The sequence below is a fragment of the Bombina bombina genome, chromosome 2 (assembly GCF_027579735.1).
Source record: "Bombina bombina isolate aBomBom1 chromosome 2, aBomBom1.pri, whole genome shotgun sequence".
Lineage (NCBI taxonomy): Eukaryota > Metazoa > Chordata > Amphibia > Anura > Bombinatoridae > Bombina > Bombina bombina.
The window spans coordinates 838,323,421-838,346,851 of NC_069500.1; the positions used below are offsets into that span (position 1 = coordinate 838,323,421).

At 37.0% G+C, this 23,431-nt stretch overlaps 1 protein-coding gene across 2 annotated transcripts in view; it reads left to right on the forward strand.

The window, feature by feature from the left end:
* Positions 1–3,377: 3,377 nt before the first annotated feature.
* KDM4B (lysine demethylase 4B) overlaps positions 3,378–23,431 on the forward strand; it is a 233,457-nt gene continuing 213,403 nt past the window's right edge. Inside the window, exons 1-2 of one of the 2 annotated variants that reach the window (XM_053703173.1) lie at positions 3,435–3,500; positions 18,505–18,656. The gene's annotated coding sequence lies outside the window, so the exon portion shown is untranslated. Of the gene's footprint in view, positions 3,501–18,504; positions 18,657–23,431 lie in introns of both variants that reach the window. The other variant, XM_053703174.1, reaches the window with a different exon arrangement.

Here is a 23,431-nt window from a genome sequence, read left to right on the forward strand (position 1 = left end):
CTTTGCAAAGGGATTTGCGAAAATTAGAACTATGGGCAAGTGAATGGAAAATGAGATTTAATACGGAAAAATGTAAGGTTCTACATTTTGGAAGTAAAAATAAGCAGGCTATGTATTTTTTAAATGGGACAAGACTTAGCCAAACACAGGAGGAAAGGGATTTGGGAGTAGTAATAGATAACAAGCTAAAAATGAGTGCACAATGCAGGGCAGCGGCTTCAAAGGCTAATAAGATACTAGCATGTATTAAAAGAGGCATTGATTCAAGGGAGGAAAGCATAATTCTGTCATTATATAAAGCCCTGGTAAGACCTCACCTTGAGTTTGGAGTGCAGTTCTGGGGACCGATTGCTAAAAAAGATATTGCAGAACTAGAAAAAGTTCAGAGAAGGGCCACAAAGCTAATAAGGGGATTGGAGAAATTAACCTATGAGGAGAGGCTAGCCAAACTGGGTCTGTTCTCTTTAGAAAAAAGGCGCTTGAGAGGTGACATGATTACTTTATATAAATATATTCAAGGCCCATATACAGAGATGGCAGAAGCTCTTTTTATTCCAAGAAAATTGGTTCTGACAAGAGGTCATAATTTAAGGTTGGAGGAAAGGAGATTTAATCTCCTGCAACGGAAACGTTTTTTTCACTGTAAGAGCAATAAAATTGTGGAACTCATTACCAAAGGAGGTAGTGAATGCCAATACCATAGATACATTTAAAAATAGTCTGGATAAATTTCTGTATATAAACAAAATTCATGGATATGATTGCTAGTATTAAATGGGTCACATTTTAATGGGGTTATTTAAGCTTAACTGGAGCTTTTTGTAAGTATTTTAGATTTGTATAGGTTGAACTCGATGGACTTCAGTCTTTTTTCAACCTTATCTACTATGTTATGTTATACTATGTTATGTTATATGTATCATAGTTTAGTTTCTATAGCACTTTTAAATGTAATCCCATTATAGTCTATGGGCATTCCATTTTGTCATTCACCCTTGTCATTCCATAGAAAGCAGCTATAATCTGAAGTAATCTCACTTTCAGAATATGCTACTGTACATGGGGAACATATCTGGTAAATATCTATTTGATATGTATCATAGTTTAGTTTGTATAGCACTTTTAAATGTAATCCCATTATAGTCTATGGGCATTCCATTTTGTCATTCACCCTTGTCATTCCATAGAAACCAGCTATAATCTGAAGTAATCTCACTTTCAGAATATGCTACTGTACCTGGGGAACATATCTGGTAAATATCTATTTGATATGTATCATAGTTTAGTTTCTATAGCACTTTTAAATGTAATCCCATTATAGTCTATGGGCATTCCATTTTGTCATTCACCCTTGTCATTCCATAGAAACCAGCTATAATCTGAAGTAATCTCACTTTCAGAATATGCTACTGTCATTCACCCTTGTCATTCCATAGAAACCAGCTATAATCTGAAGTAATCTCACTTTCAGAATATGCTACTGTACCTGGGGAACATATCTGGTAAATATCTATTTGATATGTATCATAGTTTAGTTTCTATAGCACTTTTAAATGTAATCCCATTATAGTCTATGGGCATTCCATTTTGTCATTCACCCTTGTCATTCCATAGAAAGTAGCTATAATCTCAAATAATCTAATTTTCAGAATATGCTACTGTACCTGGGGAACATATCTGGTAAATATCTATTTGATATGTATCATAGTTTAGTTTCTATAGCACTTTTAAATGTAATCCCATTATAGTCTATGGGCATTCCATTTTGTCATTCACCCTTGTCATTCCATAGAAAGCAGCTATAATCTGAAGTAATCTCACTTTCAGAATATGCTACTGTACCTGGGGAACATATCTGGTAAATATCTATTTGATATGTATCATAGTTTAGTTTCTATAGCACTTTTAAAACTAATCCCATTATAGTCTATGGGCATTCTATTTTGTCATTCACCCATGTCATTCCATAGAAAGCAGCTATAATCTGAAGTAATCTCACTTTCAGAATATGCTACTGTACCTGGGGAACATATCTGGTAAATATCTAGTTGATATGTATCATAGTTTAGTTTCTATAGCACGTTTAAATTTAATCCCATTATAGTCTATGGGCATTCCATTTTGTCATTCAACCTTGTCATTCCATAGAAAGCAGCTATAATCTGAAGTAATTTTACTTTCAGAATATGCTACTGTACCTGGGGAACATATCTGGTAAATATCTATTTGATATGTATCATAGTTTAGTTTCTATAGCACTTTTAAATGTAATCCCATTATAGTCTATGGGCATTCAATTTTGTCATTCACCCTTGTCATTCCATAGAAAGCAGCTATAATCTGAAGTAATCTCACTTTCAGAATATGCTACTGTACCTGGGGAACATATCTGGTAAATATCTAGTTGATATGTATCATAGTTTTGTTGCTTCAACACTTTTAATTTTACATCCCATTATAGTCTATGGGCATTCCATTTTGTCATTCACCCTTGTCATTCCTTTTAGTACATCCCCCCTTTAATATCTTTACTCTATAAAAGAGTTACAAAAAATATGTTTTTCACATTACAGAGAAAGAATGATTGATGTGGGAGCATATAAAAAATTAAATTTTTCGTTTATTTGTTGTTTTTTGTCAGATTGTCATGAACGTAATAAAAAAGGTTAAAAGCACATTAAATTGCCATAACATTTATACACGGCAGAACGAAGCCCAAATCACGTTTACCACGATAATGAAATTCTGCCTAGCCTCCTATGGTTATAAAAAAAAAATGCATCAAACGCCTGCCATTGAGGATTAAATAAAAAAATCCTCAAATGCTCAATGAAAATAAATTTATGTTTAAAATAATTGCATGGGCAGCAAAAATAGATCACAAATGAATGCTACCATACGTTTTTACCAAATCTGCAACCTCTTGGTCACCCTTTACTCGCTCTTCCCCTCCCATTTTTTCTGCTACAGTGTGCCTGGAATCACGTCTTCACTCTTTGTGCTACTGCCCCAGCTCGTAATCTTGAGTGACAATAATATTGACCAATTGTAGAGATTAATGAAATGTATAATACAGCAGGTCAGCCAATCAGAAAATAATTGTGTAAGGGCGGACGCAGGCTGGAGGATATATTATAAAGTGTCAATCATTTTATGCTTGGTCACTAATTGGAAGAAATTTTCTTCATAAAGACCTTCTTCCCTAATGTGCGTCACGAGACCATAGCCAATGAAACGCAATGTTGGTATCAGTAGGCGGGTATATGTCAGTTTTCAGCCTATAGTAAACCTCTATATTGTTGACCATCAAAGTAAAGGGGTAATGGGATAAATGTCACTCATGCTTGTACAGTCAATCACAAAACAGTATTGAGCTAGCTTGGTTCTCTTCCACCAATCAGCTCGCCATGTGGGCGGGCGCTGTTCAGTTGCGGCCTGTCCGGGGATTGAGGCAGACACTGGCCGAATAGACAGACGAAGATATCAGGCAACAAGACTGGGTGAGGAGTTGCTTGGGAGGAAATAATTACTACACTGTCCTTCGTTTTACAACGTGTTAGACAGCTTGGGTGATCACTGATGTTAATAAAACCATGATCTGAACACCAGGAAACTATATGTATTAAACATATACATGTCTCTTCACATATAAACACTGATATAAATACGCACATTTAGGGTATAAAATTATTTTTAGAATAGCAACGAACAGTTTAATGATTGTGTGAGGCGAGCTATCTGTAGTATTATAATAACCTACGGTATTATGTCTGTAAGCCTGTACATGTTTTGCATGTATCTGTATATAATACCCCCCCCCCACACACACACACACAGAAAATCATGAGTTTTCACATTATTTACGAATATACACAAATTGCATGTAGAGAACTATCATTTGTCTCCTTTTATAAACACAGGCTGACTTGATATATGTATGGAGTTTGCATTTATTTTTAGTGTATTTTATATTTGGAGATTGTCACTAGTAAATTACATTTGTGTGTATATATATATATATTATATTGTGCAGTTAATGTGTGTCTATATATGGCTGTTTAGAACAAATCTATATTTTTCTAAGGATGTGTAAACAAATACACCCTCCCAGCAGATATTATTTAGTGCAGTTCATGGTGCTGTGTCTGTGTTATTGTGCTTCCATTTTAAAAATGTAAAAAATCTATGCTTTTGGTGTGTTGCAAACATTTTGTCCCTCACCTTAAAAAAAGCATCTAAAACCCCCCTCCAACCCATACTTTCTATCAATTTTAAGCACAATGTGTATCCAAAATAATTTGTTCCAAACCAGGAATGTATACATTTGTGGCATATTTAGCTAAATAAATATTAATTTGCAGATTATATAAAAGTACATTTTGTGATTAGTTACACACACTCTCTCACTCAAAACTTTGGCATTTGTTAAAAAAAAAGTTCAACATTCAGGTTAAAAGTAATGAAATTTATTAGGTAATGTAAAAGTCTACAAACAGCAATTAGTACAACAGTGTAGAACAATTAGTAATTGTACCTTTTTAACGTTTATTCATATTTCCTGAGATAACTGATGGTTTGTTTCAATGTATTGCAGTTCTTATGAAGAATCATTTGTTGATGCATGTAACCCTTTAGATACACTACATACATTGATTTGAGATCTCTTAGTTATAAACACTGGTGATGCATGTGATGTCATTGCATTGTGCATGAGGATGTCACATGCAATGAAATGACCAGAGGCAAAGTGTTTTTGTTATAGGGAAAGTAAAGTCAAACTTAAACATTATTCAGAGCATGCAATTTACTTCAATTATCAATTTCTTTGTTCCTTTGGTATCCTCTGTTAAAAAATAATGCTAGGTGAGCTCAGGAGTGTGCCATCTATCAGCAGTGTTTGCAACTAAGATTGCTATAAACATTGCTACCATAGAATGCTATTAACACTCCACAGCAGCAGTATTCTTACAAAGGATACCAAGGGAACTAAGCAAAATTGTTTATATTTGTAGGCTCTACGATGTGTATCATGTTTGTTTATGTTTTTGGTGGGTCAATTGAACACATCCTTGTCTTGTATACACCAGTATGCAGCTACATATGCTTAGAGGCTGGCACTTGGAGTGTATACAAATTGCTGTAAAAGCTTAAAACTAAATAACATTTATATAAAACAATGAGTCAGCCATCTACAATTTTAATTTTTGGTGTTATGGGTACCTTGTAGACTCTAAACCTGGGCACCAGGGCCTGATGCTATGATTCAAAATGGTATCACTTTACAATAATTGCATTACTTCTGAGTTTTACAGTAGGGTATTTGCTCTTATGTAAAATTAAAAACAGTTTAGATTTACTGTATAAAAAAAAAAAATATAGGCCCCATGGTAGGAACTCATCAAAAGTCAGTATAACTTTCATTACTGAGATTCATATCCTTTTATTTGTTTCAATACTTCGGATGTCCACCTTTATTTTTGATGACAGACTCAATCCTCCTTACCATGGAGGATACCAGTGTTGCACAAATTTATGGAGAGAGGTTCTGCCAATCGCTAGAGAGACAATTTGTTTCAGCTTTTTTTGCTGGAGAGCTTGTGTTGCTCTTCCTTTCTCTTTAAAATGCCCCAGAGGTGTTCTATTGGATTCAAGAAAGGCAACATACTTGGCCAGGTCATAGTTTTTACTTTTTTCTTCTTTAGAAACTCCTGTGATTTTGGCAGTGTGCTTTGGATCATGATAAAGTTAGAATATTCCTTTTGCCAAGCTTCTCAAGACTGGAAGTTATCACGTCAGGCAGTATTTTGGTATATCCATAGGCGTTCATGGTACCATCTATAAATGTCATCTCCCCAACACCTTTTGCATTCATGCAGCATCATCACACTCCTACCTCCGTGCTTCACTGTTGTGTCTATGCATTCACTGTGGTAGTCAAACATGCTGGACTCCATCTGAGCCAAACAAATTTATCTTGGTCTCATCCGACCAAAAAACGTGCTCATAAGGCATCAGACTAATTCTCGTGTTTTTTAGCAAAGTTTAATCTTGCAGTTTTGTGCCGAAGAGCAAGCAAGTTTTTTTTTTTCTTGGGCACAGGTTGACGATACGCAATGTTTGAGCTGTCTCAGAAACTCATTGATCACCTTTGAGCCAGGTCTGAAGCATTTGCTCGTCTGTTTTTCAGAGCTAGATTGTGGAAGTAGCGCACTGTCTATGGCGTCATTTTAGGATGATGGCCACTGCAGCTTTAATTATTGGTACTATGGCTCGTTCTATACCTCCTGATTACTGCTGCAAGTGTATTTCGTCTGATTTTTAGTTGGTCACCAATCTTCCTGTATTTATTTCCATATTTGTGACATTGCATAATCAGATTTTTCAATTCCTCTGGCAATTCTTTTCCATGTGGAGAAACACTATAGTTCTAAAATTGAGAAAGTTCTGGTGTTCATAGGTAATTTTATAACCATGTTCATGTAATTAGGCTAATTGGCTAATTGGAAATCACAGGTTTACTAAATTGTTTCATTGATAACATGTTTTTTAACTTTTGTGTCAATGATCACAGGTGTATTCACATTTGTTACATTGTGTTTCTACTTTGGGGCCTGTATTTTCAATAAAGTCTTTCTAAAGTATTTTTTCCATTGTTCATATCTACTTGTCAACTTACAAATAAGGCAATTATTGAAAGGTGATACCATTTTGAATAATTTGATATTTAAGTGATATTGCACAGTGGTGTACCCACTTATGTTGTACGTATATGTGTGCGTATTTATATTTTTCTATATAACATGTATATGTTGCATTTTAAGGATTGTGTGGCTCCTTGGCATCTTAGATTTGTTGAGCTTGTTCTAGAGTACTTGCCTATCTATTTAATGACAAGGATCTAGTCAGCAGCACTAGTTGCACTGCTGATTAAAGGGACAGTATATTTTCATATAACTGCATGTAATAGACATTACTATAAAGAATAAGATGCTCAGATACTGATATAAAAATCCAGTATAAAATCGTTTAAAAACGTACTTAGAAGCTTTCACTTTAGCTCTGTTGAAAAGGTAGCTGGAAAGCCCACTGCAAGTGGGAAATAAGACACTCCCCCCTCCCCCTTCTTTTGCATATGAAAAGACCCTTTACACAAACAGGAGCAAGCTGGAGAAGGTAGCTGATGGTATTCAAATAAAACTTTGGGGCTTGGTTAGGAGTCTGAAAATCAGAGCAATATTCTTTAAAAATAAGCAAAATTATACATTTAAAAAAAAAAAAAAAACTTTATAGGCTTTATAAATAGATCATCTACAAAACATTTATGCAAAGAAAAAATGAGTGTATAATGGCCCTTTAAATCAGTGGCAGGTTCCGCTCGGGACCAGCAGTGCACTGTGGGTCCTGAGAGACATTTTTTATTGTGTGCTTCACCCCTTTTGCGGAGGTTAAGCATGCAGTAAGAGCAGGGTAGATAGTTGTAGAATTACATGCTCTTACAGATTAGAACAAGTCATTTTTTGACTATTATCGCCCTTTAAAACCTCTGACTGTCTTGTGTTGGTAGATGGTAGAAATGCTGGGATGCAGGGAAATGCAAAAGACTAAACAATAAATAACTTTGAGATACAGCATGGTTGATCATTCTTTCACATTTAATATAAACAGTAATCTTGAGTAGAGTAGTAATGTTTTGTGTGAGGTTAAGTAGACATAAAATTTAGTTCCCCATGAAATATTTAAATATGCATAGTTTAGGAACTTAACTGAAAATTTCAGTGTTTCCAATCTCTGAGGCTGAGTGCAATCAAGAAAGAGGCCTTTCAAGGGGTATGTCCTGGCCTGCAAAACATAATTATTTTCTAACAAAATGACGTATAAATTTTTTTAAAGTATTTTTTTTTGTATGCAGATTTTTTTTAATGCATTTAACAATTTCTGATGCATAAACAAAAAAAACAAAAAAAAACAAACAAACCCCAATGTCCCTTGAAATAATCTATTATTTGATTTCCAGGAGAAGGCAGCTACAGATCTGAATATGCATATTCAGGGGAAGTATGCTTTAGTTTCTGACTGGAACTTTGGTTGTGTCGGCATGTTACAAAACAGCTGTCCTTACTCGCTACACTTTTTATTTATCTCAATCGGTTTAGGTTTCAGTTTCTCTTCTGCAGACGCAGCTGTTTAGTGTGAGAAGTCACGTATCCTGACTAGCATGCTGTTTTCTCTTGGTCATATTTTTCTTTACATATTTATGAAATGATTTTATCAAATTTGCTTTATTCTCTTGGTATCTTTTGTGCAGAAATGCACTACTGGGAGCTAGCTGATCACATCTGTTGAACCAATAACAAAAGGCATACATGTGCAGCCACCTATCACCAGCTAGCTCCCAGGGGTGCATTGCTGCTCCTGAACCTACCTAGGCATGCTTTTCTGCAAAAGATATCAAGAGAACAAAACAAAGTAGATATCAGAAGTAAATTTGAAACTTTAAAATTGCTTCTTCTATCAGAAATACAAAAGTTTATTTAGACTTTACTGTCCCTTTAAAATTATAAGTTCTATCTGAATCATGAAAGAAACAAATTGGTATTCAGATAAGTTTAATAGTGTATTACTTGAATTGTCTGCAGATAAATCAATTTCTATTTCCTGTTTAAAATGCAAGATGACTTTTTAAAATGCAAAATATAGGAATTTTTATGGAAATGTTCAAGTTGTTCAGTGCTTAGTATGACAGACATATCTCCAATTCATCCTCCATACTCCCCCTTTTCTTGTCCTCAAGCTGAATTAAAGGGATATGAAACCCACATTTTTTTTCTTTCATGATTCAGATAGAGCATGCAATTTTAAGCAACATTCTAATTTACTCTATCTGAATCATGAAAGAAAAAAAATTGGGTTTCATATACCTTTTTGAAAGGGATTCTAAAAATCTTGTAATTAATAGATATTTCAGTTTGTTGTCTTGCTATAGAAAAACATATCAGCCATTTGTAAAACAAGTTAACATCTTGTTTTCTTCAGTAGTTTTTCAGTAGCCAAACCATGCCTACCACTTGCTTTATTTAGACGAGCCAGGCCGGAGAAGATAAGGCTAGCCATAGTGTTAGTATAAAATGCATTGTTTCGCTGTTCTCATGGAGCCAATTTTAGAAAGGTTATCCTTGAGAATTGTGGTGTGTGCATTTCCTGTTCTGAGAATCAGTAAGTCCACAATTTGTAGAGCTAAGTTACATGAAAAGGGGGCAAAACTAAATAACTTTATGCATAACTAGACATTTTCAATTACATTCTCATTATGTTCACTGTCTGTCAAGAACCAGCTATTCCAAGTGAGTCCGTGATGTAGTTTTGTGGGTGCAAGGATTAAAATTAAATTAAATTGCAAAAGACCTAAAAAAAAAAATGTATTAAAAATCACCTTTTAACACCACCACCCACACTAATTCAACTATGTAAGCCACCACCAGGACGTTTTTAGTCAGGGAATCCTCAGTCGTTCCAACCTAATAGATTACAAAATTGTAGTTTTTTTTTTTTTAAAAAAGCTATATAAAAGCAAAACTAATAACTGCATCTTCAGTAACATGAATCTTATGTCAGACAAAGACAGAACTTAAGGGGATACTGAACCCAATTTTTTTCTTTTGTGATTCAGAAAGATCATGAAATTTGAAGCAACTTTCTAATTTACTCCTATTATCAAATGTTCTTTATTCTCTTGGTATCTTTACTTAAAATGCAAGAATGTAAGTTTAGATGCCGGCCCATTTTTGGTGAACAACCTAGGTTGTCCTTGCTGATTGGTGGATAAATTCATCCACCAATCAAAAACTGCTGTCCAGAGTTCTGAACCAAGAAAAAAGCTTAGATGCCTTCTTTTTCATATAAAGATAGCAAGAGAATGAAGAAAAAATTATTATAGGAGTAAATTAGAAAGTTGCTTAAAATTGCATGCTCTATCTGAATCACGAACGAAAAATTTTGGGTTCAGTGTCCCTTTTAATAATTAAACATTTATTATAAACAAAAAAAGGTCACAGTGCATGCATAAAAAAAAAAAAAAAAAAAACGCTACAAAAAAAGAATTGCACCAAACAGTTTAAAATGAAAGGGTGGAAAATAACAGAAAATCATATTTTTACTCACTACTAGCAAGATAAAAGTATTTCCTGCCCCAAGGAAGCTTTGTCAAAGAAATAGACATCCAATACACCACAGGTTGGCTCCCCACTGAATGCCAAAGTTCTTCGGTTCTCCAACATATTTGATGTCATAACTCTGTCTCTCCTGGGAAAGTACACCGAGGAGCCTGGGGTGGGCTTTTACAAGGGGCCATAAAACTTATGCCAAAGCTAGATGACAGTATATATTACATCATATTTTATACTCAGGACCATACAGGAAATATCAGAATAAGTTTGCTACGGAATGTGATAAGTCTAATGTAAGAGATGTTTTAAATGCATAATATTTCGAAAAATCTTATTCTGATGTTGATTAAGCGCTAGCCCTTATTGACCTCAGGGCTGTGTGCTGAAGAGCCACAAGGTCTCTGGATGTATGTAATCTGCTCTGGCAAAACATAAAAACTATTTAGTACAGGGAACTGAAGAATGCTCATCTAGAAAAACCAAGTAATTAAGTTAACCCCTCACAACCTAAAATGTACAGGTCTTCTTGGTGCTGTTCCTTTAAAGGGGCTGTAAAAACCTTGTGATTTGTATATAAAATGTTTAGATATTATTTATTTGCTCCCTTCTCATGCAAATTAGCTCGGAAAATTGTTGATGTGCTAATACTCAGAATTCGAAAAGCACCTTCCTGACTTCTCACGACTAAGCCTGCTTAATATATTTCCTTATTTGTCTTTAAATAACAAAAAGCAATGCATTTTATACTAGCATGACTGTGGCCAGCCTTGTTGTGTGCAGGCTCAAGTCTGAATTGGCTCCTCCAAATGAGGTTAAAGGGACATTGTACGCTAGATTTTTCTTTGCATAAATGTTTTGTAGATGATCCATTTATATAGCCCATCTGGGAGTGTTTTTTTTTTTTTTTTTTTTTTTTTTTAACATGGTGTATAGTTTTGCTTATTAAATAATAATTGTGTTGATTTTCAGACTCCTAACCAAGCCCCACAGTATCAGATGTATACGCTCATTTACAGACTACTGCTGGCTCCTGTTTGTCTAATCTGTCTTTTTTTATGCAGGGGGAGGGGGAGTTTCTGTCTGTTTCTGATTTCCCAGTCCCTTTCACTGGGTGTCCCAGACTAACCTCATCAACAGAGCTAAACTGGGAGCTTCTAAGTAAATTTGTAAAAGGTTTTATACTGTTTTTTTTAAATCAGTATCTGTGCATATTCTTCGTTATAGTAGTGTCTATTACTTACATGCAGTTATATGAAAAATGGTGTATGCTGTCCATTTAAGTGGTGGGTGGCATATGGCTAATGAAAAACATTTAGACTTGGCTTTTATCTTTATACTTTTTATTATAGTTATATGAAAGCCACATTTTTTTTCTTTCATGATTCAGATAGAGCATGCAATTTAAAGCAACTTTCTAATTTACTCCTATTATCAATTTTTCTTCATTCTTTCGGTATCTTTATTTGAAACGGCAGAAATGTAAGCTTAGGAGCCGTCCCATTTTTGATTCATACCTGGGTAGCGCTTGCTGATTGGTAGATGGCAGCACAACAGTCTTGTAATTACATGTTGTTTACTGTATCTCTGGTGACCTGTAATGACAGTGGGAAATACCAAAAGGAAGAAACCCTTCTCTGATGCTCTTGCAGTACAGGACATGGTCATTGTGTTGCTTTTACCTTGACCCTACAGCCAGTGTTCCCTCTATGGTCAGTTTTGTGAAACAGTTGATAAGGGAACCACACCCTGCAGTCTTTATTGTGTAGTGTTTGCTAATTACTCTAATTATCTTTTCCGCTGCTGGGCTGCTCACAAAACTGGCATTAGAGGGATCATTGTCCACTGCATTATTATTATTATTATTATCGGTTATTTGTAGAGCGCCAACAGATTCCGCAGCGCTGTAAACAGAGGGTAGTACAACAAAACCATTAAAGGGATCAGATGGGTAGAGGGCCCTGCCAAGAGTTGCACTGTTGTAATTAGCTCTTAAGAAGGTGATTTACAAACAGCTGGACTTAAGGGGGTTCAGGGGATAGCAATGGAGGAGTGGAACTGGTATAAAGTAAGGTTAGCATAGGTTGTATGCATCCCTGAACAGTAGAGTCTTTAGGGAGCGCTTGAAGTTTTCAAAACTAGGGGAGAGTCTTGTGGGGCCAGGCAGAGAGTTCCACAAGATGGGAGCCAGTCTGGAGAAGTCCTGTAAACGGGAGTGCGATGAGGTAACCAGAGAGGAGGAGAGTAGGAGGTCATGAGCAGAGTGAAGGGGACGGGAGGTAGAGTATCTGGAGACAAGGTCTGAGATATAGGGGGGAGAAGTGCAGTTGGGGGCTTTGTATGTCAGAGTGAGAATTTTGTGTTTGATCCTAGAGGCAAGAGGAAGCCAGTGAAGGGATTGGCAGAGAGGAGCAGCAGATGAAGAGCGACGTGTAAGGAAGATGAGTCTGGCAGAGGCATTCATTATGGAGTGTAAGGGAGCTAGGCGGCAGGTGGGGAGACCAGAGAGGACAGAGTTGCAGTAATCAAGGCTGGAAAGAATAAGAGAGTGGATTAAAATCTTAGTTGTGTCTTGTGTAAGGAAGTGTCTAATTTTGGAGATGTTTTTAAAGTGGAAGCGGCAGGCTTTAGCCAAGGACTGAATGTGAGGAGTGAAGGAAAGATCTGAGTCAAGTGTGACCCCGAGACATCGGGCATGCGGGGTAGGGGTAATGATGGAGTTGTCGACAGTTATAGAGATATTGGGGGTGGAGATTTTGGAAGAAGGGGGGAAAATGAGGAGCTCAGTTTTGGAGAGATTTAGCTTGAGGTAGTGAGAGGACATCCAGGAAGAGATGTGAGAAAGACTGTTAGTGACACGGGTTAGCAAGGAAGGAGATAGGTCTGGTGCAGAGAAGTAGATTTGGGTGTCATCGGCATACAAATGATATTGGAAACCGTGGGACTTAATTAGGGAACCTAGTGATGACGTATAGATTGAGAAGAGAAGGGGACCGAGGACAGAGCCTTGCGGTACTCCGACAGAAAGTGGTGACGGGGCAGAGGAGGCCCCAGAGAAGGCTACACTGAAGGTACGGTTTGACAGGTAGGAAGAGAGCCATGAAAGGGCTGTGTCACAGATGCCGAAGGATTGGAGGGTTTGGAGCAAAAGAGGGTGGTCGACAGTGTCAAAGGCTGCGGACAGATCAAGGAGCATAAGCAGAGAGAAGTGGCCTTTTGATTTTGCTGTAAGTAGGTCGTTGGTGACCTTAACAATAGCTGTCTCTGTGGAGTGATAGGGACGAAATCCAGATTGCAGCGGGTCAAGAAGGGAGTTTAACGTAAGGAAATGGGATAGGCGTGCATATACTAGTTTTTCGAGAAGCTTTGAAGCAAGAGGGAGGAGGGAAATAGGGCGGTAGTTGGATGGGGAGGTAGGATCAAGGGAAGGTTTTTTGAGGATAGGTGTGACCAGTGCATGTTTTATCGATGAGGGAGAGGTTGAAAATGTGTGTTAGTATAGGGGTAAGTGTAGCAGAGAGGGAGGGGAGTAGCTGTGAGGGGATAGGGTCAAGGGGACAGGTAGTGAGGTGAGAGCGCAGTGTAAGTGCCGAAACTTCTTCCTCAGTAACAGGGGAGAATGAACTAAGTTTCAGGTTATGATTGTTGTGGTTGAGTGAGAGCATTTGAGGGGAGGAGAGAATGGAATTATGTTGAGAGCTGATTTCATGTCTGATGGAGTCAATTTTGTTAATGAAGTGACTGGCAAAGTCTTGAGCTGACAGAGAAGTTGTATTAGGAAGTGGGGGAGGGCGGAGGAGAGTATTGAAAGTGGAGAACAGACGTTTTGGGTTTGAAGAAAGATTAGAGATAAGAGTAGAGAAGTAGTGTTGCTTGTGGATACTAAGGGCAGAATACTGAGTTCAAGATGAATTTGTAGTGAAGAAAATCAGCTGAACTCCGTGATTTCTCTTGTAAGGTGTATCCAGTCCACGGATCATCCATTACTTGTGGGATATTCTCATTCCCAACAGGAAGTTGCAAGAGGACACCCACAACAGAGCTGTAATATAGCTCCTCCCCTAACTGTCATAGCCAGTCATTCTCTTGCAACTCTCAACAAGCAAGGAGGTCGTAAGAGAGAGTGGTTAAATATAGCTAGTTTATTTTCTTCAATCAAAAGTTTGTTATTTTTAAATAGTACCGGAGTTGTGCTATTTTATCTCAGGCAGTAAATAGAAGAAGAATCTGCCTGAGGTTTCTATGATCTTAGCAGGTTGTAACTAAGATCCATTGCTGTTCTCTCATATGTCTGAGGAGTGAGGTAACTTCAGCGAGAGAATGGCGTGCAGTTTACTCTGCTATGAGGTATGTGCAGTTATAATTTTTTCTAGAGATGGAAAACACTAGAAAATGCTGCTGATACCGGATTAATGTAAGTTAAGCCTGAATACAGTGATTTAATAACGACTGGTATCATGCTTACTCCCAGGGGTAATACCCTTATGATGTTGCAATATAAAACGTTTGCTGGCATGTTTAATCGTTTTTATATATGCTTTGGTGATAAAACTTTATTGGGGCCTAGTTTTTTCCACATGGCTGGCTTAAATTTTGCCTAGAAACAGTTTCCTGAGGCTTTCCACTGTTGTAGTATGAGTGGGAGGGGCCTATTTTAGCTTTTTTTGCGCAGTTAAAATTACAGACTAAGACATCCAGATTCCCTCAAAGGCCCTCTGAATGCTATAGGACATCTCTATAGGGCCCAAAGGCTTTCCAAAGTCGTTTATTGGGGAAGGTAGGGCCACAGAAAGCTGTGGCAGTTGGTTGTGACTGTTAAAAAAACGTCTATTTCGTTTTTTTGATCCGGTTTTTGAACTAAGGGGTTAATCATCCATTTGCAAGTGGGTGCAATGCTCTGCTAGCCTATTACATACACTGTAAAAATTTCGTTTGATTTACTGCATTTTTTCACTGTTTTTCAAATTCTGACACAATTTTTCTCTTAAAGGCACAGTACCGTTTTATATTTTTGCTTGTTAACTTGATTTAAAGTGTTTTCCAAGCTTGCTAGTCTCATTGCTAGTCTGTATAAACATGTCTGACATAGAAGAAACTCCTTGTTCATTATGTTTAAAAGCCATGTTGGAACCCCCTCTTAGAATGTGTACCAAATGTACTGATTTCACTTTATGCAATAAAGATCATATTCTGTCTTTAAATTTTTTTTATCACCAGAGGAATCTGCCGAGGGGGAAGTTATGCCGACTAACTCTCCCCGGGTGTCAGACCCTTTGACTCCCGCTCAAGGGACTCACGCTCAAATGGCGCCAAGTAGATCTAGGGCGCCCATAGCGTTTTCTTGACAAGACATGGCGGCAGTCATGGATAATACACTGTCAGGGTATTGCCAGACTACCTGAACTTAGAGGTAAGCGAGATAGCTCTGGGGTGAGACGAGATGCAGAGCATACTGACGCTTTAAGAACCATGTCTGATACTGCCTCACAATATGCAGAAGCTGAGAAGGAGAGCTTCAGTCTGTGAGTGATGTTTATGATTCAGGAAGGTGCAAGGATTACACGAAGATATCTCAATTAATATCTTTAAAACCGATTGTTCGACACTCTCTAACATGGTGGACAGATCACCATCGTTTAATTCAGGGGGCTTCTTTTGTGCTTCCGACCTGGACTGTAATTTCAACAGATGCAAGTCTCACAGGTTGGGGAGCTGTGTGGGGATCTCTGACGGCACAAGGAGTTTGGGAATCTCAGGAGGTGAGATTACCGATCAATATTTTGGAACTCCGTGCAATTTTCAGAGCTCTTCAGTTTTGGCCTCTTCTGAAGAGAGAATCGTTCATTTGTTTTCAGACAGACAATGTCACAACTCTGGCATACATCAATCATCAAGGAGGGACTCACAGTCCTCTGGCTATGAAAGAAGTATGGTTTGGGCGGAATCCAGCTCCTGTCTAATCTCTGTGGTTCATATTCCAGGTGTAGACAATTGGGAAGCGGATTATCTCAGTCGCCAAACGTTGCATCCGGGCGAATGGTCTCTTCACCCAGAGGTATTTCTTCAGATTGTTCAAATGTGGGAACTTCCAGAAATAGATCTGATGGCGTCCCATCTAAACAAGAAACTTCCCAGGTATCTGTCCAGATCCCGGGATCCTCAGGCGGAGGCAGTGGATGCATTATCACTTCCTTGGAAGTATCATCCTGCCTATATCTTTCCGCCTCTAGTTCTTCTTCCAAGAGTAATCTCCAAGATTCTGAAGGAATGCTCGTTTGTTCTGCTGGTAGCTCCGGCATGGCCTCACAGGTTTTGGTATGCGGATCTTGTCCGGATGGCCTCTTGCCAACCGTGGACTCTTCCGTTAAGACCAGACCTTCTGTCACAAGGTCCTTTTTTCCATCAGGATCTGAAATCCTTAAATTTAAAGGTATGGAGATTGAACGCTTGATTCTTGGTCAAAGAGGTTTCTCTGACTCTGTGATTAATACTATGTTACAGGCTCGTAAATCTGTATCTCGAGAGATATATTATAGAGTCTGGAAGACTTATATTTCTTGGTGTCTTTCTCATCATTTTTCCTGGCATTCTTTTAGAATACCGAGAATTTTACAGTTCCTTCAGGATGGTTTAGATAAGGGTTTGTCCGCAAGTTCTTTGAAAGGACAAATCTCTGCTCTTTCTGTTCTTTTTCACAGAAAGATTGCTATTCTTCCTGATATTCATTGTTTTGTACAAGCTTTGGTTCATATAAAACCTGTCATTAAGTCAATTTCTCCTCCTTGGAGTTTGAATTTGGTTCTGGGAGCTCTTCAAGCTCCTCCGTTTGAACCTATGCATTCATTGGACATTAAATTACTTTCTTGGAAAGTTTTGTTCCTTTTGGCCATCTCTTCTGCCAGAAGAGTTTCTGAATTATCTGCTCTTTCTTGTGAGTCTCCTTTTCTGATTTTTCATCAGGATAAGGCGGTGTTGCGAACTTCTTTTGAATTTTTACCTAAAGTTGTGAATTCCAACAACATTAGTAGAGAAATTGTGGTTCCTTCATTATGTCCTAATCCTAAGAATTCTAAGGAGAAATCGTTGCATTCTTTGGATGTTGTTAGAGCTTTGAAATATTATGTTGAAGCTACGAAATCTTTTCGTAAGACTTCTAGTCTATTTGTTATCTTTTCCGGTTCTAGAAAAGGCCAGAAAGCTTCTGCCATTTCTTTGGCATCTTGGTTGAAATCTTTAATTCATCTTGCCTATGTTGAGTCGGGTAAAACTCCGCCTCAGAGAATTACAGCTCATTCTACTAGGTCAGTTTCTACTTCCTGGGCGTTTAGGAATGAAGCTTCGGTTGACCAGATCTGCAAAGCAGCGACTTGGTCCTCTTTGCATACTTTTACTAAATTCTACCATTTTGATGTATTTTCTTCTTCTGAAGCAGTTTTTGGTAGAAAAGTACTTCAGGCAGCGGTTTCAGTTTGCATCTTCTGCTTATGTTTTTCGTTAAACTTTATTTTGGGTGTGGATTATTTTCAGCAGGAATTGGCTGTCTTTATTTTATCCCTCCCTCTCTAGTGACTCTAGTGTGGAAAGATCCACTTCTTGGGTAGTCATTATCCCATACGTCACTAGCTCATGGACTCTTGCTAATTACATGAAAGAAAACATAATTTATGTAAGAACTTACCTGATAAATTCATTTCTTTCATATTAGCAAGAGTCCATGAGGCCCGCCCTTTTTTTGTGGTGGTTATGATTTTGTATAAAGCACAATTATTCCAATTCCTTATTTTATATGCTTTCGCACTTTTTTTCTTATCACCCCACTTCTTGGCTATTCGTTAAACTGAATTGTGGGTGTGGTGAGGGGTGTATTTATAGGCATTTTGAGGTTTGGGAAACTTTGCCCCTCCTGGTAGGAATGTATATCCCATACGTCACTAGCTCATGGACTCTTGCTAATATGAAAGAAATGAATTTATCAGGTAAGTTCTTACATAAATTATGTTTTTTTTCAGTACAATGTCTGTCCCCCTCTACAAATACAAGCTACAATTAATTGCATTAACATATAGAACAATATAGCTATTTTTGATTGTCTTTTTTTTTTTTTTGTTTGCTTTTTAGAGCTTCTTTCCAGTGAAATTCTGCAAAAATGCTACAAAGGTCAATGTAAAGTACAAAGTAATGCCATAAACACACATATTCATGCATTTACTTAAAGGGACATTATACACTCATTTTTTCTTTGCATAAATGTTTTGTAGATGATCTATTTATATAGCCCATAACGTTTATTTTTTAAAAATTTATAGTTTTGCTTATTTTTAAATAACATTGCTCTGATTTTCAGACTCCTAACCAAGCCCCAAAGTTTTAGGAGAATACGACGTATACCTACTCCAGCTTGCTCCTGTTTGTGTAAAGGGTCTTTTCATATGCAAAAGAAGGGGGGAGTGGGCTTTCCAGCTACCTTTTCAAGAGAGCTAAACTGAGAGCTTCTAAGTAAGTTTTTAAACCTTTTATACTGGATTTTTATATCAGTATCTGTGCATCTTATTCTTTATAGTATTGTCTATTACATGCAGTTATATGAAAATTGTTGTATACTCTCCCTTTAATCAGAAGCAAAAATGACAGTGATTAGGAAACCATGTACATTATTTGGGACATTTTTCAAACTGAATTGTAATACAATTGCTATACAATGTTTTTAGCATGGCAGTGTAAATGAATTGAAATGCCATCATAGATAGTTTTATATATACCCTATTGTCATATTAAAGTGTTGGATAAATCCGAGCATTTAAAAAAACACTAGGATTTACCATCACTAAAAATAATGTGAAGTTTCATTGATCATTTGCTAAAAGAAAGGTGCTAAACTCAATCTGTCTGTGCCACGGCAGTTTGCTAAAGTCAGAGCCTCTGGCAGCCCACAGCACAGTGATCTTTTTCAATAAGGTGCCGTTTCCACCTCTAAAAACCAATAGCTGTGCGTGTCATCTGACAGTGTTCTTTATGCTAGCACGGCTATTGGTTTAGATGTGGAAAAGTCACCTCATTGATAGAGTGCAGTTATGACTAAAGCAAGAATCGACATGGATTTGCTATTGATGCAGTGGTCCCATTCCTCCTTGGCATATTATTGTTTTGTATTTTTGCATCAGCTTTTTGAATCTGTGTGTCAGATGTCAGTAAAACAGTTTTATTGCTGTTTGTGGAGTGAATTATCTCATCTTCTCTGCACCTTACTAAAGTCTGTTTCCATCAGGAAGTATACATCTTGCAGGACATTTTTATAATTGGAAAACATAGAAACTGAATCCTAAATGTGAATGTTTTGGAAAGATGAACTCATGCTATCAAACCATTAAGACGCTTGAAATCTACATTTTATAAATGAATAATGTATAGGCCCATCTGCACATTTTTCCTTTAGAAAATCTTAACTAATAATGTTTCATTTAAGGCCGGAGATTCTGGTTAAAGGGACACTCAGATTAAATTACATTTTCATGATTCAGATACAGCATGTAATTTTAAACAACTTTCCAATTTACTTCCATTAAAAAAAAATGTGCACAGTCTTTTATATTTATAATTTTTGAGTCACCAGATCCTACTGAGCATGTGCAAGAATTCAGACTATACGTATATGCATTTGTGATTGGCTAATTGCTATCACATGGTACAAGGGGAGTGGAAATATATATAACTTTGAAATTTGTTATAAAAAAATCTACTACTCATTTGAAGTTCAGACTAAGTGCTATTGCATTGTCTTGTTATCTTGCATTTGTTGATTATGCAAATCTAATGTGTTGACTTGTCCTTTAAGGAGATGCAAAGTGCCTCATATTTTTTTTTTATTCAAATGTTGAACAGTGCTCTCCACAGAAAATGTTGCAAGCCGGGTGGCATTATGAAGTAGCTGGGTGGGTGTAATATATCACTTTCCGCTATCTAAAGCACAAATTAATTGTATCATTTAACATAAATGTATTTAATGATCATTTAAAATTTTTAGCTTAATATTTAGCAGGGTGATCAGTAAAATCAGAATCGGCTTAAAAGGTCCTGGGGAGAACACTGTCTAAACACGTGCACGGACATTGGAAGCACAGGTGAAGCTTTATAAAGCTGATTTACATATCCTTACTCGGAATCCTTTACTGTTTTCTGTTCAGGGAAGTACAGACGGTCTATACAAGGATCTTTTGTGTATCACTATACATATAGTGGGTTATTGTACTAGTTACTTAAAGGGACAGTAAGGTCAAATTTAAACTTGCGTGATTCAGACAGAGCATGCCATTTTAAACAACTTTGCAGTTTACTTCTGTTATCAAATTTGCTTTGTTCGCTTGGTATCTTTTATTGGAGAGTAAAACTAGGTAGGCTCGTTAGAGCTCAGGAGTGTGCACGTGTCTTTAGTACTCTATGGCAGCAGTGTTTTGCAACATTGTATAACAAAGCTACAAATAATGTTGCAAAACACTGCTGCTATAGATTACTAAAGACACGTGCACACTCCTGAGCTCTTATGAGCCTACCTAGTTTTACTTTTCAATAAAAGATACAAAGGAGAACAAAGCAAATTTGATAACAGAAGTAAATTGGAAAGTTGTTTAAAATTACATGCTCTATCCGAATCATGAAAGTTTAATTTTGACTTTACTGCCCCTTTAAGACTGGGTTAGAAAAGAATAATCAAAACTGTTTACTTGTATGATATGAAGCATTGTGAGAAATAGATTTGTATTAGAAAAATACATTGTTTTATAATTTGCTAATTAATATTTCAAAGCACTGATGCTATATAGTTGCAGGAATTTAAAAGAACACAGATTGTCTGGCACATTTAAGTCAGTTAGTAAAACCGGCAACAAACTGCGTAAATATAAAGGTAAGAGGTTGTACAAATGATCTGATTATAAATTAGACTGACCACCGCCCCCCCACTAACAGCAGCACCAATCTGGCAATCCCCTAATATATCACATTATAATGCTCAGTTAAATCACAACTCCTTGCATAATTACATATTTAGTTATATGAGTGGTGCTTGCATCATGAATAGATTGTCCAAGTGTTTTGGACAAAGGCTCCAAAGAAAGGATGCAATTGTAGCACTCTATGCCCAGACCAATTTTAGACTAGTTACCTTTCAAACATAACTTATATTAAAATGTCACTTTTAAAAATATGGGAAATACCTTTAAAATATCACTCTAGCCTCAAACTGGTCTGGGCATAGAGTGCTACAAAAAAACCTTTGTCCAAAGAAAAATGTACAAAGAAGTTAGATCAGACCAAGCATGGTATCATGGCACTGGGTCTTGGGGAAAAAATGTTTGAAGAACAATAAGAAACATAATATTCTCTAGCAGAAAATGTGTGGCTAATGAAGAGATGTAATGGAGAAAAAACTAGGTGTTTCAGCCATAACCGGTGTATATAATCCAGCACATAGCCATAAAATCTTCATAGACAAACGTTGTCAATACAATGAGTTGTACCGAAGAGCTCAGTGTCTTTAAACCTGGCACTGTCATAGGACCTTTGTCAGTTCATGAATTTTCTGCCCTCGCTGGTTAACTAAAAATAAACTTTCATGATTTAGAACATGCAATTTAAAACAACTTTCCAATTTGCTTCAATTATCATATTTGCTTAGTTCTCTTGGTATCCTTAGTTGAATAGTGAATCTATGTAGTCTCATAGGAGCTCAGGAGTGTGCATATATCTTTTAATTCTCTATGGCAGCAGTGTCTTTCAACATTGTTTTTAGCAGCGCTAGATACTGTTTCAAACATAAAGAACTAAAGACAGGTGCACACTCCTGAGCTCCTATGATACTACATCGATTTACTATTCAACTAAGGATACAAAGGGAACAAAGCAAATTTTAAAATAGCATGTTCTGTCTAAATCATAAAAGATTATTTCTTTCATGTAATTAGCAAGAGTCCATGAGCTAGTGACGTATGGGATATACATTCCTACCAGGAGGGGCAAAGTTTCCCAAACCTTAAAATGCCTATAAATACACCCCTCACCACACCTACAAATCAGTTTTACAAACTTTGCCTCCTATGGAGGTGGTGAAGTAAGTTTGTGCTAGATTCTACGTTGATATGCGCTCCGCAGCAGGTTGGAGCCCGGTTTTCCTCTCAGCGTGCAGTGAATGTCAGAGGGATGTGAGGAGAGTATTGCCTATTTGAATGCAATGATCTCCTTCTACGGGGTCTATTTCATAGGTTCTCTGTTATCGGTCGTAGAGATTCATCTCTTACCTCCCTTTTCAGATCGACAATATACTCTTATATATATATACCATTACCTCTGCTGATTTTCGTTTCAGTACTGGTTTGGCTTTCTACAACATGTAGATGAGTGTCCTGGGGTAAGTAAGCAAGCTTATTTTCTGTGACACTCTAAGCTATGGTTAGGCACTTTTTTATAAAGTTCTAAATATATGTATTCAAACATTTATTTGCCTTGACTCAGGATGTTCAACATTCCTTATTTCCAGACAGTCAGTTTCATATTTGGGATAATGCATTTGAATCAATCATTTTTTCTTACCTTAAAAAATTTGACTTTTTCCCTGTGGGCTGTTAGGCTAGCGGGGGCTGAAAATGCTTCATTTTATTGCGTCATTCTTGGCGCGGACTTTTTTGGCGCAAACATTTTTTCTGTTTCCGGCGTCATACGTGTCGCCGGAAATTGCGTCATTTTTTGACGTTTTTTTGCGTCAAAAGTGTCGGCGTTCCGGATGTGGCGTCATTTTTGGCGCCAAATAATGTGGGCGTCTTATTTGGCGCTAAAAAATATGGGCGTCACTCTTGTCTCCACATTATTTAAGTCTCATTATTTATTGCTTCTGGTTGCTAGAAGCTTGTTCACTGGCATTTTTTTCCCATTCCTGAAACTGTCATTTAAGGAATTTGATCAATTTTGCTTTATATGTTGTTTTTTCTATTACATATTGCAAGATGTTCCACGTTGCAACTGACTCAGAAGATACTTCAGGAAAATCGCTGCCCGGTGCTGGAACTACCAAGCTAAGTGTATCTACTATAAACTTTTGGTATCTGTTTCTCCAGCTGTTGTTTGTATTGCATGTCATGACAAACTTATTAATGCAGATAAAATTTCCTTTAGTACTGTTACATTACCTGTTGCTGTTCCGTCAACATCTAATTTTCAGAGTGTTCCTGATAACATAAGAGATTTTATTTTTAAATCCATTAAGAAGGCTATGTCTGTTTATT